Here is a 15,293-nt window from a genome sequence, read left to right as displayed (position 1 = left end):
CTATTCAGCGTGCTAAAATGGATGATTCTGCCTTTTTTCCATTCCCAGTCATCACCGCTACAAAGACAAAATGGCGTGAACCTCCTTGGGAGGTAATCGATCTCCAAGGAAGTGCAACAGAGGTTCTTTATAAACAGATACAAATAAACAATGAACCAAGCGGCCACAGGCATTGGCCATTGTCCTAATGGTACACGCCTACTCACCAACTGTCATTGCTGATTGAAGCCACAGAATGTTCCTGGTAATCTCCTTCCCCAGAATGTGAAAAAAGAGAACAAGAGACTGATTTGAGATCAACCCTGCCTTTGTAAGATTACAAGTTGTTCTCTGTCAGTGTTGCATGCACCTGCAAACAATCGCCTTACCTCAACTATTACCTTGTCCTAAATCATATCATTTCGGTGTAAACCGTCACACATTCTCTCCAGATTCTGCTGTTTTCTTTTGTATCCTTTCACCGCCGTGTCTCTTGTAAACAAAGCTTATGTAACCACTAAAGTTGGATTGAATGAGAACTTAATTTCCTCCTTTTATTAGAGGCCAATGGAACATTCAGCCTGTTTGATCACCGCATTCAAAACATTGAAACTCTTTGAGAGAAAAGCATGGATAGCCATTATGCCATGCGAATTACAGGGTAACAAACAGCTTCTAATGGACACAGACGATATTGACAAGACCAATTTGTAAACACAGAAAGTAATGACGAATAACTGAGTGGTCTTTGCATTTGTATTTTTGCTAAATGTATCAGTCTTCACTTTTTCTTGATTTTAATTACAGCCTTTATTTTGTCAGAGTGGATGTTCTATCTTTATTATGGCCCATCGCATATTGTTTTATCTATTTTTCAATCTGGGCCACAAATTCAGCAAAATCGAGTAAATATTTGTGGAAACTATTTCTCTTTTTATTTTGGTAAATACCAGTACGAGACAAGTGTTTTTCATTTGTGTGGGCGGGTATGCAATTAGCAATGGAAAGGAATCATCAGGTCAGGCCGGTTGATAATAGTGCAGTCACAGGCGAGCCTTCAGCTTATTGATCAGTCACACGCAGAAAGACGTCCAAACATTTCAGCACATGGAATTTCATACCAATGTGTGACGGTTGAGACTGTGCGATGACTTGATTTTGGATGTTGCAGAACTTGTATTCAAAGGGAGATCCTGTTTGGTTTGTGTGTTATCTCTGGTCGCAGGTTGCTGAATGAGGCGGTGCAATAAGACATAACCTGCAATTTAAATGACTGTGACTGTAAATCCATTGAATTAGCTTTCCACAGGTACAGCACATATCCCGGCCGTTGAAGTCTCCACCACATTTGTGCTCTTACCGTGCCCAACCATGACCACTGCAAAGACTGGAAGCAGTTTTAACCTGTTTGTGAGAAAACCCAAGGCGTCGGCGCTCTCACAGAGAGGGAAATGCCGCTAAGGGCCAGACATCGTTCATCACCCTGAGATCTTAAAATCTCCCCGCTCTTTGGAAACGAACAAATGGACAACAAGATAAGCTTGTGTGCTGCACCATGTACCGAAAGTTATATATATATATATACTTATTGTTGTTTGGGCTGTGAGAGGCTAAAGGCAGCCCGTTTTTTGAAGCACCAGCGGACGGCGGACCATAGTTCGAGCAGGGAGAGCTATTTATTTCATCTGTCCACACAGCTCACAGCCATTCATCATACAGAGAGAGGGCTGATCAACTATCAATGCACTTTCAACAACACAGAGGACTGGATTGCCCCAACAACCACACAGTGAGCTTCCACGTGAGCTCCATGCAGCCACAGACACACTTTTCCTCTCCAAAGGCCGATCACCTCGACGCTGACCTCTCCACCTCCCCCTCCTTTCTGCAGCTCTCTTTGCCTCAGACCCGAGGGTTCGTGGGGTCAGAACGATTGAACAAGCTGAAAGGAACATGTTGTGCCGCGATTTAACAGTGATGCCAAGTCATGGACCGAGGTAATCGAAAAACTTGAGGGCTGCTAACAGCCAAAAATATAACGTTAGTGCCCTGCTGAGGGCTGCAAAGGCAAACTCAGAAATTCATTTCTTTCAGCTCAAGGTGCTCATTGCAGCGCCGACGTGCCTTGTTTGCCATGACACAAAATCGTATGTGTTTTCTCTCCAGCGTAACCTGGGCCTGTCCCTTCCGTCCCAGGCTCATTTCAGAGCCTTTGAGGCAACACGAGAGAGGAAATTGTTGCGGAGTAAATAAGTCACGTCGCATCAGCGGTGCAGTAATGTGTTTCTAATGACCGTCGAAAATGAGAAATCCTCTTGTATTAAGCTGAGGTAATTAATAATGGAAAAAGCGAACTGACAACGAGCAGCAAAACAATACGGGGTGTGCTCGACTAACGAGGCTGCAGTATGGATTTATGCTGATGTATTCCGATGACAGCAGTACAGTGAGAGGGCTCCAAGTTGCATATTATGTGTTCTTTGACACAAACATGTCATTCAAATGTATGCTCTTTTTTTTTTACTGTAAACTGTTTTTTGTTTACTTTTCCTGACAACTGGAACTTAAACAAGTAATTGGGATGTGTGTGAAACATTCATACTGGCCATCAATGGAAGTGAATGCAAATAAAAGTGGTGCGTCATATTGTGTCAATGGGGCAATACAGCATTATAAAAGATCATCTGCTGCTTATTGAACTGCACATTTTGGTACAATTTGTTACACTCAACTACAGGGGGCGGGGGGAATACAGCAACATCCGAGAGGACTGCTGAAATGTACAAGGCAATAAAAGCTTTCATCTTGATCCACAAATGAGGTCCAGCTGACTTTGATCTGGTCTGAAATCTTTGTACACATAATATTCATTTAGTTTGCACTGATTGTTTTTTTTTTAGATCAAGAATTCGTTTTTACAATGATGTTGGCTTTGATGTCTCCTTTGCATGGCTTGGCTATTTAGACCTACTGTGTCTTATGAACTCGGTTTGCTTTCATTCTCCGCCTCTAGCTGCGCCTTCATGGCCTCTGGATCAATGCAAACAATAATCCTTTCAAAACCGTTTGGCCACAACTTCGACACACATCTTAGTCCGAGCCATTATTTTCCACACTAAGCCCATGATGTACAAAATAGTTTGAATACACCCATGTGGGATGGCATCAGGATATGAAACAAAAAACATGTGGAACAGCTGTCTGCTCAATAGGGAACTTTCTTACACGTCTTCCAACCTCAGTTATTACTAAAATCATCTGTTCTGATAAAATAAGCAAGACGCAAAAGGGAAAACTGAAAACTTCCCAAGTGATTGAATATATATAAAAGCTGAGGTCACTTTTCTTCGTTCCGAATCGTACTGAAAGTAAACATACAAAGACTGATAGCAGACTTCGTATGTTGTGTCGTATCATATCAATGACCCGCTGTGAACATGACAGTGTCACGGTGACAATACAATCGGTGTGCTGTGATGCAGCTGATAACTCGACCAACATCATGACCATACATGTCATACAGCACGCCTGCCTGAGGCCTCCCATGTCAGCTGGTACAGCTGCATGTGCCTGACAGCCGACATCGGCGGGTTGAGTCACTGACAGCTTATGCCATCGCTGATGTCACCACACAGAACACAAACTAGAACCATGTCATTGACAGCAATCTAGAAGCTGCTGCTCTTCAGCACCAGACTATACAATCGTACAGCTACGAACACACACACACACACACACACTCGATTCCAATTAAAGCTGTGGCCTTCAACTGATTGCCGCTGGAGCAACTGTGGGTTGAAGGCCCTGATGAAGGGCACTTTGGTGAGAGACATTCTGTCCATCCGCATTGCACAAGGAAACGGTAACCTTGAGGTTTCCGGTTTCACTAACTCTTCCGTTAATATTTTGAGAGTTGTCAAACATTTTTTTGAAGTTCCCATTGAGTAATTGCTACCTTTATAAGGAAATTCGATGTTTTATGTTGTGATGAAGTCTTGTCTATTACCTTTCTCGTGTATACAGTTTCAATATATCCACAGCCTCTTTAGTAAGTCTATTACTTTGCTTCTTTGAATAACATTTGAAAAGCCCTAAATTGTGTGATGTTGCCCTTAAAGCAACAGCACTAAGAGTCTACAGCCATGCTAGTGGCTCTGTGAGGCTCGACCTAGGGTGCTTTCTCACATCACCACTTTGGTCCGGTTCAAAAACTCAGGTCCATTTGTCACCCCTAATCGAATCCTGGTGCGGACTAAACAACCGAACCGGTTGAAAGGGTGGGTCTCGGTCCGCCTCCAAGCGGACTCTGGTGCGAATCGTTTATGATGTGAGCAAACGAACCAACTACGAATAAATCCATCTGCTGATCGTGAAATCGGTTCAGGAAGGGATCTATTGATCTATATGAGGCCATGTATAACCTATTTATGCAAATCACCACGTATGCACGTCAGGGTATGAATAACTGGAAAAATGCAATTCAAAATCACGTGCTTGTGTCCGACGCTGTGTACTTTGTCATTTGTTTAAGTCCATTAAAAAGTGTGTGATACAGTAAAGTGAGATCCCACGATTCATAGTATAATAATAATAAAAATTCTTATGATCATTGATTTCTTCGTGAGCTACACAACATTGATTTTAAATGGAATTGCCCCAAGTAGATGATGTAGGATGACAATCGCCAAAATGGTCCAATAAAGAGTTACCTGTCAGTCAACGGGAACTAAAATACAACAATGTATCATGACTTTGCTTGGTCCAGACCAAATGAACTCAACTACAGGTGTGAAAGCACCTTTAGACACTTTGAACTAAATGCAAATGTCCGCATGCTTACGATCATCAATTAGCACTGATCACAAAGAATGTCATTCGTTTTGCAGATATTCAAAAGCAAAGAATGGGAAAGATTCAAATTTAGACCTGATGCAACATCAATGCATCAACAAAACCTGGTGTTCACGAGTCATGTTTCATCTTGTTAACAATATTTATAGTATTTCACTTTATTGTAACTGTGCTAGACAGATCTTGATGTTGTAATAAACTGCAACAGGGGGAACGGCACGTTTTTTAAGTGTCTTACTGTGGCTTTTTACCTTAATACCCTGCAATCACAATTTTCCTTTTTAGTTCTATAAAGTGCTTACTGAGGATTCATAACTGCAGGCACTTCTTATCATTGACAAGTGAGAAAGGCTTCCATCTGGCGCTCGGATTACACTTCATGTGAGCCTTCAAATGGCTAATTTCACATCACAAAAGAAATCCATTTTGATCAAGCCAGAAATCAGACTCCAAGATGGAGTGGACATCTGCATCAATGTCAAAAAACTAATTTGGAGTCTTGTAAGATAAGTCGGAGAGCAGAGCAGTGCGAATGCACACACTGTGTCCGACTGATTAGAATCAGGCCATTAAAGTCAGACTCAGGCCTCTTTAAACTGAGAAAATAGTTTTTGTCCTCTTTAGCAGTTCTACCTCCAAAAACAACATTGAAGATCTAAAGTCTGTGTGCAACAGAGATGAGTTTCCCATTTACCAACAGCAGATAACTCTTTGTCACAATGTCATAGTATCTTATATTCCGGGCCACATCAGCATCATGGTCGCCCACAAAGGGCCGGTTGTAAATGTACTACTCGTAACATGTTGTTAAATAACTCTCTGCATTCACAGTTTAAAGGAGTCTTCAATGTACTCACAATACATTTCCATGTTAACTGTACAGTAACCAGCCAAAGAGCTGCTTCTATGACTATTTAAGTATCTCATCATTTTGACTTTCAATCTCATAATTTTGACTTTCAATCTCATACTTTTGACTTTCAATCTCATAATTTTGACTTTCAATCTCATACTTTTGACTTTCAATCTCATAATTTTGACTTTCAATCTCATACTTTTGACTTTCAATCTCATCATTATGACTTTCTATCATAGTTATGACTTTCTATCTCATAATTTCGACTATGGGGATATTTTATTATCAAGTCTAACTTTAAAATTATTATTATTATTTATTTTTACTTTTTTTTTTTTTTTGCTGGCGGATTCGCGGGCCACATAAAATGACGTGGCGGGCCGGATTCGGGAGTTTGAGACCCCTGGTTTAGACGTTGATGCAGACATCAGGACACACTCTAGTTCACTGCAACAGATAGATTGGCAAACTCTTTTAAAGGGGAACTACGACCATTTTAAACATGAACAGCTCTCTTCCGAATAACAAAACAATCGTGATACAACTTAAATGTGTGATGTCATCAAGTATAGAGTGTGTAACTGCTCCTTGGGCAATCATTTGTGTGAGATGTTATCGATGACACTAAGAGCACTCAGGGGTATGTTTTTAGCAGATGGGTACATTTTCTGTTTCAGAACGGAGAATACAATACAGATTTCACACATTTGTTTATAAACCGTAGAGATATTTCACACAAGCAGCTTGCTGTACTATTGTTGGATTCCCACTTTTAAACTGATGTCCACATACTGATGGTCAACTTGTCATGTGCTTGACAATATGGCTTCCAATGCTTGTCTGCTGTGTTGTTGTTGTTTGTCTAGCTTTCAATGCTGACGTAGAACATTCACGTGGGAGTGTTTCATATTTCCCTCGTGGTTGTTGTGGTTATGTTACAGCTGTGAGGGTTGTCTACTGGCTCGCTGGTTGCCTATTGCTTTCTAGTACAGAATAATATTGTTTTTTGGCTTCAAGGATGTAAACACGACTGTAATATTGCTCGCAGCCCATTCACGTAATCATTTCCCTGTAATATCGGCTTCATGTAATCTCAATAGGGTTTTTGTTACACGCAAGATAGGTTGTCAGGTTTTTGAATTTTGCCCACATACTTCATATTAATCAAATCATTAGCAATATACTAATTTACTGCTCCTTCCTTGTCACTTTTAAGGTTGAATCTATACACTGATGGTCATCTTTGCTTCATTCAGTGTTTGTGTGCTTGGAAATACAGCATCCAACCTTGCTTTCGTCTTTGATGATCGCTTTATGGTTCTCTGCTTGCTACTGCTGTCCTCTATAACAATTATAATTATATCTATGTGCATAGATATTTGTTTGGCTTGTTGTGTGGTGACTGCTTTCATGCTGCTGATTTATGTTGTAAAATCTGAATATTCATGTTTTAGTATTATGTGCTACAACATCTTTGCCTGGTTGTTGCCATGACTGCATTCTTGTACACATGCCATTCAAATCGTTTGCTTCATGGGGAACTCAACACGGCCTTTGTCACACACAAGGTGGTCACGTTCACCATTTAATGGCTGTTTTGTGCTTCTTGTTTTGGCTCAGTTTATTCTTTTTGATTGTTTCAAGTTTTTTTGTCTAGTATTAGTTGCTTTCGTGCTGTCGTTGTATGGTGACATATGAATACTCATAAGTGAGTGTTTCATATTCCCCTCGTGGTTGTTGTGGTTATGTTCTGGGTTGTGAAGGTTGTCTAATGGCTCACCTTAAAGCAAATTGCTTTCTTTATTTTATTATTTTTGCATTTCATTCTTCGTCACCTTGGCTTTGTTCATTCAGTGTTTTGTGCTTCACACTGTGGCTGTTGGGCGTGCTATACTGCTCTTCTGCTGTGCACTGTGTTCAATTGTATGTAATTACCTGCATCTTTTCAGCTGTTTTTGATGCTTCCATGCTGCTGGTGACGGTGAAATATTGACTTCATGGGAACCTCGACGGCATGGATATAATCACAACTGCAGTCTTGCAGGCAACATCATTTGTGACTTTTATCGCACACAAGAGCCATTCAGCCAACCATTAGAAACATAAATAACTCATGATGTTAACTCTGGCATTATGTGACTTCTTCCTTTGCATCTCACCCTATACTGTATATACCAGCTCTGCACTATTGTACTGCATGACACTTCAGGTTGCTAATGTTGTACAACAATATATTTCTGGTCCTTAAGTCATTCGGATGAACCCACGGCTGGAAGTCTCATGATAACGAGCATGTGACCATTTGTGTCTTGGGGCGCTGCAGGGGCGACATTGAGCAGATTCTGTGGAGCCCCAAGGCGATATGGACTTACAACCTCAGTGAAGTGCCCGGGCAAGGGGAAAGCAGAAGAAATCCTCTTTCTTCTGCTTTCCCCTAACACGGGACTGAGCTGGTAGTAGTACAAGGCTAGGATAAATGGAAGCACATCAGAGTGGAGGGATGAGATTATCCTGGTTGGGATTTGGATTGGGACTTTGAGGAAATGCTGAAGGTGGGAGTACAGACGAAGTTCTCACCTAAGCTGCAGGCTGGTATAGAGCAGTCGACTGAAAGATGAGAGAAAAGCCAGAGATGTAGAAAGTTCCCATCGTTTTCTCTGTGCTGAGAAATGGACAAAAGCTGTAAGTGTGTGGATGTTAAAAATCGTGTGTTAGAAAGTGTAGGATATTGGGCCAGTCGTATGCAGTTACTTCCAAAATGGTAGAGAAAAGTGCTACATATGGTGTGAATACACCAAAAATATTACCATATTACCAAAAAAGCAATTATTTGTGCACAATTAGACATTTTGTTGGTTCAATTAATTCGAATTCCTATGTTGATGCATGTAATCAGAATCCCAAACAAACAGTTTCGTGTGTGTGTGTGTGTGTGTGTGTGTGTGCATCTTGGAATATTTCAAGGACCAATTAAGCCGTCCTCTTAACTTTCTGGGGTTTGCGTAAGCAGAGTTCTCCAGGGCTAATTGGTACAGCAGGAGCATGTAAATCTCGTGTCTCTGACCGCGTGACATTGCTGCTGGTGCAGTGGAGATTAGCAAATGGCAAGCATTACATTAAGAAAAGTCGTAGCTGCTGAGTGCTAACACAGAGTCCTGCTACATTAGCAGCCTCTCAAAAAGCACATCATTACATTTTCACAACTCGTCCCAGCTTTTGTCTTTTCCATGACATATCCATTCAAGTTATTGTCATTTGAAGTAAGAAAATACATGGTGGAGCAGGATTTAGTTTTCACTTTTTGTTTTCTGTGAGCCAGTTGTTTTAAACCACATAGATATATCTGCTCAAGCAGCACATTTGCGAATAACACTGCATGTGGGGTGGGTATTTTCAAGTGTATGCGATGACTTGATTTATGTATTATTCTCTTGACCCTCCTGATACGCTGCAAATCATGACTCAGCAAGATTTCTCACATCGACCGTTTTTGGGACAGGGCCCACATTTCAACACCTGAAATCTATCACATTGTACAGAGATATATAGCTGTGTCTGCGGGCAGATGAACAGTAATACAAACAGTATATACATTACATACAACAAGCATTATACAATGCTGTTCACTATGTACAAAGTCACAGGATGCGTATGGTATTTACAGAACAGTTGTGGTTGTTGAGTAAATAACTCTTTATAAAATTAAAAAATAATGATTCAGTCCACTTTAGGAACAATCATGTCATGTTGAACTTTGCATAGCAGTACATGATTTTACAATTCATCTGTTGAATGTTTTCAATGCTCTAGTTGCATGAATCTCAAAGCTCGACAGACTCCTTAACGGCTACGGATGAACAGTCCAGGCTGTGGTTTGCGTGAATAAACTGAGGTTCGCTGCTGTCGTGTAATCTGCAGAACTCCACTAACGCTTATTCATTTCATTCAGAATCTTAATTTGTAGGGATGAATTATCTAAAGGGGCACAATTGTTACAAATGTCTGTATCCAGCCAATTAGTGGTGCTTTGATCTCTAACGTGGACCAATCACAGCGTGTCCCTCTCACCACCGATCAGATTGCTAGATAAGAGATTTTCAGCCGGAGCCAAAAAGGCAGTGGAAGTTGAGTAGAGGTTGCCTCCTAATTAGCAGGGGGGAATGGTTATTTCATGGCTATTTTCATACATTTATATGCTCGGAGTCCTGCTGTCAGTGTGGGAACAAGGAAGCTACATTGTGTAACAGCCTCAAAATGGACCACGGTTTCTTTTTCCAAGTTTATTTGATTGCTGCCATGGGGCAGCAATCAAATAAACATGTCTGCTTCTACTGTAACTTCCAGGAGAACCCTAATGAGACTTCGAGGAAGATCTCGCAAGTGCATCAGGTGCCTCTACAGTGATTAAATGTCAGCTTCCCTTTGGCCATGACTAACTCTCTATGAACCGAAAGTGGGGAGTAAAAAAAGTAAATGACTGCATTTGAATTATATTTGAATAAACAAGAGTCTGCATGCATTATTTATTCATGACAACATCATAATTAAATGCATTAACACAAAATAGTCCTCTCTAGTTATTCAACTCCTGTGTTTTGGTGAAGGAATGTCATGTAGCTTGTTGAAAACGGGGAGGTTGCATGCATAACTGAGCAGCAATATTTCCATAATGGGACCTAAACTGTATTCAAAGGGGGAGAAGGTTATCAAAAAACATTACAGAATTGACAGTAACTTATGCGGAGACTCCAAACACAACATCTGCAGCATATCTGAATTATTTTTTGCCACCAAAAATCTCAAACTAAAATAATAATCATTTCAGGCCAAAGGCGACTGTCTGCTTTTGTAACATGATAATTGCATTGTTCAGTACAGCCTTCAGTGTTCAGTGTCCAAATCAGATTTATACTTGAGGAGACATTCATGTAGGCAGACTGTTAGTGTTGTCTTTTTCACTTTTACTCATCCTGGGAATCATGCAGTGCTAAAATATATATTTTAGTGATAACTCAATTATCACACCCTACACCCACATTAAAGAGTAACTGCACACTTTAAGATTCTTTTTTTTTTTACCTATAAACTAAGTGTTATGGCTTGTGTGAAAACAGGATTTTCTTTACCAAATTTCTAAAGAACAAAATCTGCATTCCATGGTTTAAAATGGCTCAAAGCCGTCTTCAGTTTTAAATCGGCCCTAATCTTGCAAGTCCAATCCTGAAAAGGTCTGCTGTTTATAATAAATCATGTTAACCCCTTCTACTCATACCCTCTCCTCACCTCTCTCCACAGCGTCGATCTTAGCTGCAGCCTTACAGAACAAGTCAACGGAAGCTAAATGACGTTGTGGACTGTTTAAGGCCATCTTCCTGATATGTTGGCTACACTAGCATTTGCTAACTTCATGGCGTTTCTCAACTCATTTCCCACTTTCATCTCTCAGCATCCTTGTCGACTTTTTTTGCATTTCTGAAAATCACGCAGTGGGTGGACTCAGACCTGGGGGCGCAGCTACACATGAAAGATATTCCATATCTCACCCTGCAAGACGGATAGTTCTCTTACCAGGATGGCAGCAGTCGTCTCATACCCTCACGGAAGATTTTGGGTCGAATTAATGGACAATGGCATCTATTACCGAGATCAGAACAGGACATTCAATCAATGGAGTAATTTAAGGTAATTTAAGGCCTCAGCTGGAATTGATTCTATGTATTATTAAGCAGCTGTGAATTCATCAAATGCAAGTGGTGTGGAGGAAGAAGCCTCATGGGACGTGGTCGGGGTAAAAAATAGGAAAGTTCACTCCACAGCATGCAGGCCATTAAACTTGGAGAGGATCTGGCTAACATCTCAAACCGCTTCCTTGGGGCTGCAGCAAGACGCGACTCTAATCAGAAAGGATTCTCCAACAAACACGTTTTACTGTAAATGTATTCCAACCAGCTGTTGTTTTGGGTGTGTTCAAAGGTTCAAGACTTGAACCTTTCGACCGATAGAAATGTGTGCAGCTATGTTTTCCTTCTCCAAAATCTAGTGCGTCTTCAACTCATTATTTGAATTACTTAAACTACCAACATGGCATATATGTCTCTCATAATTGGGACAAAATAATTCAATGCATCATAGAGAACTTTCTATTGCAGCCAAGGATAACTCTAACTTCTCTAAAACGCTCTGTCGGTGTAAATACTGTGGTAGTGCTACGTTTTGTCCTATCAATATTGCAACAAAGCCATCCACCGAGCCATCGCCACCACCGCTGCACTCCAACGAAGTTTGGAAGTTCTGACTGTCCGTGAGCGAGCTCTATCTCCAGGTAAGATCACAGATTGCATTGATCTCACATTCACACAGAGGAACTAATGATAAAAACAGCCATGCCTATTTTGTTTCCATCTATAATGCAGCAGCGTCAGCGAGAGCGTTTGCCTGACTCTTGCAGGCTTTCAACTTAGATTGCAGAAGCTTTCACAATCTGTACCCTCCAGTATCTGTCTCATTGTTAGTCTGCCTCTATTTTAAGTGTTTTATGACACCTAGCAGTTGGCAGAGATGGAAGGGAGGTAGAAATATCCTGCTGCTGAATTAATGCAAGCGATGGAGGCGCACCGCTGGCTATTGTCCACACAAACAGAATTTACACGGGTGTCAACAACAAAGAAAAAAATGTCACTATTCATACCTGCAAACTAGTCGCTTTTCGTCGAAAATCCATCCGCTTTGAATTCGAAGTATGTCATCCGTGTGTATGGTGTAGATCCAAAGAGGTGTTTTTAAACTGAGGGGGGGGGGGGGGGGGGGGCTGTGTGATAGAGAAGCCCGAGGCAATGCCTCTTCAAGCAAATGTGACATTACAAATGCAATAACAAACCACCGATGTAGGGCATGGTCCCGCTACAGACCCGTTTAGAGACGATGATTGAAGCACTGGATTCGAGATTGGTCTTTCCGGGGCGAAAATACTGAAGACAAACTGCTATCCCAACATTCCTACAACAGAGACGCCAGCTGGAAGCCACAGTCACTAACTTTTCTACAACACCTGTGGTCACGGTCAAGTTAATTCTGATTTAAAAAAAAAAAGAAAATTGCATGGGTACTGAGGGACTCCCTGTCTTCGTAATGCTTTCCTTAAAGTACTTTGAGATCCTAATATCTTGAGTGCAAGCATTGGCACACACTTAGAATTACATGCCACACAGAATAATAGCCTAAGTGCATGAACACTGCCACAGGCACAATTGTAACTTTACACTTACATGTGATGTATTTATGGTAGCGGGTGGAATCCCAGGAATGGTAGTAGTAGCAGCGCAGGTCGACACCACAGATGCTGTCATTGTATCGCGTCTCTCATGAGATGTTTCCATTAGCCTGAGAGAACGGATAACAGCAGTTTTGTGGGTGTTGTTTGGACAAAAGTGTCTGCAATTTTCAGTGGAGAGTAGTAAGGATAAAGTGGTTTGAAATAAATAAATACCTTGGACCTTTAATAGCTCCTTAGTGTTTCAGCAAGATTTCTGCTCAAAACTTTTTGCAGATTCAAAACATTTCCCACATATCCGTGTTATCTGAGAAGTCAAGAAAAAATAGTTCTAATATTTTGAGGAAAAGTCATATCACGAAAATATAATGAGCATAAAGTAATAATATTTCAAATTGAACCTGCCCTACAGTCTGCTGTGCTCCATGTTCCCATTCAGACTGTGTGACAGACGTATAATTCAGTTTCCTTCAGCTCAGCAGTGTGTAGTATCCTGGTGTAAGGAGACAGTACTAAAGTTGTTCTCTTGCGAATTTGCGGCTGTATGGGAGCAGCTTTTTTTTTGATTTAACGATGACTTCTTGCGTCTTCAGAACTAAGCAAGAAAAGGATATTCTGCCAGTGATGTGCTAAACTCCATCTGAAGCCCTCCGTGAGATCATTCGAGCTCTCGCCAAAGCAACTACAGAACTCACTCTGAGAACCATGCTGCTGAGGTGGCGCAATGAAGTCAGTGAGAAATGTGGACCAACATCACAACAAGTCAACAGAAAAAGCCTTCGGCTGGGGAATCATGAGACGGTTGCCTACATCTGGGTGGACAGTCCGCGGTCACAATCCGTGACGTAAAGGTTGACTCGGCCCGCTGAGCCAGCCATCGTGGCGGTGCCGTGGGTGCCAGATGGCGCAGTCTCAGTGATTGCGTGGATGAGTGAGAAACGAAGGAAACCGGACATGATTGAATAAAACTGACTTTGGGAAAGGAAACTACCGGTATATTACTTTGCTCTGTCATAAGTGGAGCTGAGTCAGTAGCTTCTGCTACTTTTACAATATTATTTAATACTATGAAGTGTATACTCCATAGATGATACCTAATCTGTACCTGTATCTCTAGTTTATACCAAAACAGTTGTATCCTGTAAATCCTCCTTAGACTTTACCAATACTGTAAAGTACCTTAACCCTGAATACATTTCAGTCAACAGGCAGACTCACGCCAACATTTATAGCAGCGAGATTTCACACATTGCTTTATTTGAAAGAAATCACAGTAATATGTGATGCTGACAGCAGTGAAATTAATCCACATCAGCCTATACACTGTTTAAAAGATGTTGACTGTTTAAGGGATGGCAAAGAGTACCAAATGGAGAACATTTTTGTTTTATTGAGCCCGAAGGTTCACTCTTGAAATAGCTATTTGGCAAGGATTAACTCAAGGTACTCAACTTTGAATACTGACGACTTCCTGTATCCCACAGCTTTAAAAGCTTTAGCGTTTGAATCAACCAATTATAATTGGACCATTATTTAAGATTTTTTTGGTTTGTTTACTTATTGTTTGATTCTGTTATCTAACACCAATTCATACACACACAAAAAAAGCCTGCTATGAGCAACCACGGATGCATTTGGCTGAAAGTCACCAGTTAACATGGCCAAACAGACCCAATCACCGGCTACGTCTACGGCTGCAAGCTTTTAAACATGTTGACTACCACTGGTTTGATCAAAACTGCTTCTTATTGTAGCGCCCATTTTTAACTTTGGTAATAATTCCCTTGCATAGGTTAACAAGCTAACAGATTATTAATGTTGCAGTTGCTGTGTCATTAAATCTGTCAAAAGCATGTTCATAATCAAACCCAGATTTAAATGCCACGTACCCAATGCCTATTACAATATCGGGATTCTGTATATGAGACACTACATTGAACCTACTGTATTTCTTTTAAGAGAAAAGTTAAAAAAGTAGCTTTTTTTAATATTAGTTTGAACTGTTATGCCTACCTACACTTATATTGAGCAGTGTAAGTCCAAACCTATGGTCACCCACAGTTTTAGTAGCAGCAGTAGCAACACCTTGGTTACACATATTACAATATTAATATTTGTGAGAGCATCCCAAAAAAGAGGCGAGGCTATAACACTGAAGGGTGAATCTGTTCAGCAAAATACACGTGTCCCTTTTTCAATGTTGAAACCACCAGAGAGCACTGCACTTCTGCAGCGATGACCATGCTTAATGGGAAGGGTGTTTGGTTTTGCACAAGTGGTTTTAAATTGACTCTACAACTACTTTTGATGTGCACAACAATCAAATACAATACAATG

This window comes from Melanostigma gelatinosum (genome assembly GCF_949748355.1).
Source record: "Melanostigma gelatinosum genome assembly, chromosome: 1".
NCBI classification, from domain to species: domain Eukaryota; kingdom Metazoa; phylum Chordata; class Actinopteri; order Perciformes; family Zoarcidae; genus Melanostigma; species Melanostigma gelatinosum.
The sequence above is the reverse complement of the archived record's forward strand: the minus strand, read 5'-3'. Positions refer to the sequence as shown.